Here is a 4,652-nt window from a genome sequence, read left to right as displayed (position 1 = left end):
CATTTTTGGGTCCGCTAATTGTATGTTCCGTGTGAAACAAGGTCTCATTGAATTTTTTTCAATAGAAATGTTATACAGAGGCATACTTATAAGTAATTATGTTACATATAGTTTTACCAAAAGTGTGACAATCCCTGTACTTTCGTATTCTAAAGGTTTAATGAATGCTCGACTCGAGATCGACCGCATAAAAGACTATTTATTGTCGCCTTTCTGGATCTTTTTTTAGTTTATGGTATTATATCGTAGGTAGATGGCGATAGGATCTCCACGACGAAAAATCAAAAAATACACTAACTTTGACCGCTGCCTACGTTAACGTAGGCAGTGTTTTGACCAGTGCTACTTAGTTCCTCCGTTCCTCACTAGGAGGCGTTATTTGTTGGTTTTAACCGAGGGGCTGATCACTCCCCGTAATTGGTGTACAGAGTCGTACCTTTGACTGTACTAATGGGATTACGCGTAATCTTTGAAGTCCCTGCCTTTGGCAGTGCTAATCTAAGCGTAATCCGTCGTAATCGGTGTAGAGACTATCTAATAGTGGTTAGCCCCTCGGTTTTAACTTCCTTCCCTCCCCAAGGCATACTTTCCCTTCTCCCCTACAAACTTGTATTTCGCTCGTAACATGCATTATGATATAGGTCCGATTTACCGATTGACACACTTTTGGTAATTATGTCACTTTTGGTTTTACCCATTACGAAATATCTACATTCATTTCAAAAAACAAAAGTATTAATCAAAAGTTGTGCTAAACCAGGAGCCCCCGGGAATAAACCGAATAATCTACACAATATGTAATCAAAATTTGATTCATCCACTGTGACTTTGAATACTCAGGTTACGTAATACGTTTCTTGAGTAGAGAGAGTATTTAGTCCACCTACTAAATTATCGGTCCTACCATAAGTATATAATATTATTACATAAGTGTGACACTTCCTATTCTTCACATGCAAAAAATTTACTGGTCAAAGCTATTCACAAGACAGACTGCATTACGGGCTGAGTCGCCGTAGCCTTTGACAGCGCCTCGCTAGGGGGAGATTTTCTTCTTGTGGTGATGTCACTCCGTTACTAGCTCTCAGTAAAATATTCCCCAAAGTGACAAACTTATGTAACAATATTTAAGACTTATGGTCCTACGTAGTTATAGATTTTCTTTGGTTCTACTTCACAACGTGTTCAATTTATAATCCTCGGAAATCGAAATTATTAAAATAATATTAGTTCAGTCTTTATCTTTTGGCTTTTTAACAATTTAACGCCTTAGTTGACTACTTAAATATTCAAGTTCCATTCTTTTCCTTTTTCAACTATACAAGGTGTTTCAAAAGTTGATGCAAAAATTTTAAGCAGTTGAAGGGCGTGAGTTGAGAAGTATGCCTGTTTTTTCCCATATTCCTACAATGAGTTAAAAGAGCGCCAGAGAGCTTCAAAGTGTGGCCTACTAGCCCCTGGAAGTTGGCTGCAACACGAGCAAAACCAAACAGCAGGGAAATGCGATTTCAGGGGTACGATGAATTTACGAATGCGTCGAAATTGAGATAAATAACAAAAACAAATGAGTAAATAATAAATGTGCAATGAGTTTAATTAAACACAGAAGAACAAATTAGGAAAATGTGTATTTTGTACAAGTTACAATAAATGTTTGAAGTTTCTTAATTCAACTCTTACACAAAGACATGGAAGAATAAGTAAAGGAAGAGAATTCACGCGGCAAGCTAGAAACAAGTATCCAGGCCAACTCCCACAAACGGGGGAATGGTGAGGGTAGAAAACTATGGGGGCCGCATTGGGGTAAATAATATCACGTGACAAGCCTACTGCCCTCGCGCCATCTAGACGTTTTAAAAATAAGTTTTCGAAAGTATCTGGATTTTGAAAATCGAAACGCCAACGGTTCCTTAAGAATTAAGTATATAAAAATGTTATGTTTCTAATTTTGTGATAGTTATGATCATTATAATCCATAATAGCGCACTCAAATATAAAAAAAGCTAAAACAGAAGTTAAACACAATTGGTATGATTTCCCGAATGGATTAATATTTCAATTCGAAATCCAGTAATAATTTTTCTCGCTATGTAAAGAGGGCGCCAAATGATAATAATAATTTTATTTCATCAGGTAAAGAAAGCTATACACTTATTGTGCCCTGACAGATAATGAACAAGCAATGGACAAGTAATTGAAAGTAATAAAACACTAGAGTTTACAGGCAAAAGTAAATAAAAGAGCAAAGATTACATAGACATAGCTAGAGATAAATACACCCAGTAACGTCCCAAATATTTTACCCCGGGAACCCCATTTTCTTTCCCCCCTAACGCTACCGTCTGTGGGTGTGAACCTTTAGGATGGGGTGAGAAGCGCGCTCGCATTTCTCTTCCTTTACTTATTCTTCCATGACCAAGACAATACTCCCGGTGCGTTCCGAATCTGTTCTGTAGCGGCTTGGATCCTAGCCACTAAATCAATGTCAGAATCTACTGGCGTGGCGTATGCCAGATCCTTCATCCATCAACACGAGAAAAAGTCCAGCGGAGTTAGGTCGGGTGATCTCGAAGGCAATAAGACTGGATCTCCTCTAGCTATCCATCTGCCTGGAAATCGCTGGTTCAGTTCCTCCCGGACCGCCAAGACTAGTGAGCAGGAGCCCCGTCGTGCTGCAACCACATTCGTCGCAGAGTCGCTAGTGGTACTTCGTCCGGAAGATTAGGCTAGACATCATGCAGGAAACCCGGTACGACGCCCCAGTGAGTCGTTGCGGAAACATGTAAGGGCCAACCAAGACGTATCCAACTATTCCAGCCCACATGTTAACCGAGAATCGCTCCTGAAAACCAAACGTGGCATGCGGGTTTTCGAGTGCCCACTCGTGCTGGTTGTGGCTGTTGAAAAGGACACTTTTAGGAAACCAGATATCTTGTTCTGAACGCTCCAAGAACCACCGTGCGAAGTCCACTCGCAAACATCAATCCCTCGGGTACTCAAGATTCTCGTGCATGACCCGCCAAACGGACGAATGACTGGCTCCCATTTCGTGTCATACAGCACGTGTGCTTGTTGACGGGCTGTCGTTGAAAGCCTCTAGCATGTCTTCTTCGAACTGAACATTACGGGCAATCCGTGGTCGACCTACTTTCCTGTTCTGTAAAACGAACAATACGTTTGTAACGAACCAGTCGCGGAGAAGTTCGAGTAAAAAATTAAGTAACGTACCCAGAATGTGCTTATGTAATCGACGATGGTCATTGGTAAAAGTCCGTGAGACGGGGATGTGCCGTTTCTGGTACATTTCCTGGTAATGACGTTGAGTAGCCAAGCATTGCCATCCGCTAGTCGATCATACACGAAATGAATATGCGCCAGTTCTTCCGAAGTGAACTCCATTGTTGCAGTTTGAAAGTGATGAGAAATCGCGTTCCATCACGACATTAAATACTATTTAAGTTAACTTTTGTACGCTGGTTACCTCGATTTGTTTACAAAGTCCTTTTTTACCTATCACACGAACCCAAACCTTAATGTTCGCTTTTCCCTGCTGCTTGGTTTAGTGCTTGTTGCAGCCTACTTCCCGGGGCTAGTAGACCACACTTTGAAGCTCTGTGGCGCTCTTTTCACTCATCGTAGGAAAATGGGAAGAAAACAGGCATGCTTCTCACCTCACCCCTACAACTCCTTCAAAATTTTGCAAAACCTTTTGAAACACGCTGTATATACTCGACAATAGAAGATTTCAAGACTATTTTGTTGTTATTGTTGGGCGACAGTCGCCTACAGAGCGGTTGAAACAATGACATGGAAAAGCTACGTGAGGAAACGTAACATCCAGATGCATAGAAATCTCATAGGTAACTAGAATGCTGCCGTGTAACTGGCAAATGGGCCAAACGCCGTGGCAGACGATAGCCAGATCTCAGCCAATCAGAGCTCAAAGAGTGGTTCTGCCAAGAATTTAATGTCACCAGAGAGAATGACGTCACCTATCTCCCGCTATAGTAGCGGATCCAAGGAGGATTATTATCCTCCTTGGCGGAACCACTCTACGGCCTCTCATTGGCTGAAGGTTCAAGGTGAACTGGCGTCAAGCTCGGCCGTAGACGGCAGCATTCTAGTTACCTATGAGATTTCTATGTCCAGATGAGCTCTAACTGCACTAATATGAGCTGGAGCCCCACATGCACCGTCTGGTTTCTATTGGAATTGCTTTAAGTAACTTGGCTAAAGTATGCCTCACCATTTAGCCTGCGTGGTAGAAAATAAGGTCCAACTAAATGATCGCCCACAAGATACTTTACCCGAGTTACTCAAGAGTTCCTGATGTTCCGTTTAATTTTTGTCTATTTTCGCTTAGGGGACCATTTTTTTGCATATAAGCTTAGACATTATTTTTCATCGCTGGTTTTCATTACGGCAGCGTTGAATTTTTTTCCCTTGTGACAACATGGGCCAATAATCTCACTGTTTCCAATATTTTGACACGGTAGGCGTGGCCTAAATGGGAAGGCGTGGCCTAAATAGGAAGGCTTACTGAGGTACACCAGCCGCTTTGAAGCGCCTAAAGAATTCAATTCAACTATCACTAAGAGAGCCTTAGTTGGGGCTTGGGCCTTGGAAGAGCAGCTCCTCTCCTCCAAGCTTAG

The 4,652-nt window shown here is 41.7% G+C and overlaps 1 long non-coding RNA gene across 1 annotated transcript; it reads right to left on the bottom strand.

The window, feature by feature from the left end:
- Nucleotides 1–2,163: 2,163 nt before the first annotated feature.
- On the bottom strand, nt 2,164–3,882 carry LOC149936621 (uncharacterized). Its single transcript, XR_016472301.1, has 2 exons — nt 3,229–3,882; nt 2,164–3,157 (listed from the first exon to the last, which is right to left on the bottom strand). It is a non-coding gene; the product is annotated as an uncharacterized LOC149936621 (long non-coding RNA).
- Nucleotides 3,883–4,652: the final 770 nt, after the last annotated feature.

The sequence above is a fragment of the Leiobunum rupestre genome, chromosome 7 (genome assembly GCF_980474605.1).
Source record: "Leiobunum rupestre chromosome 7, qqLeiRupe1.1.hap1, whole genome shotgun sequence".
In the NCBI taxonomy this organism is placed as follows: domain Eukaryota; kingdom Metazoa; phylum Arthropoda; class Arachnida; order Opiliones; family Sclerosomatidae; genus Leiobunum; species Leiobunum rupestre.
Note: the sequence above shows the minus strand (reverse complement) of the source record. Positions and strands in the feature narration are given on the sequence as shown.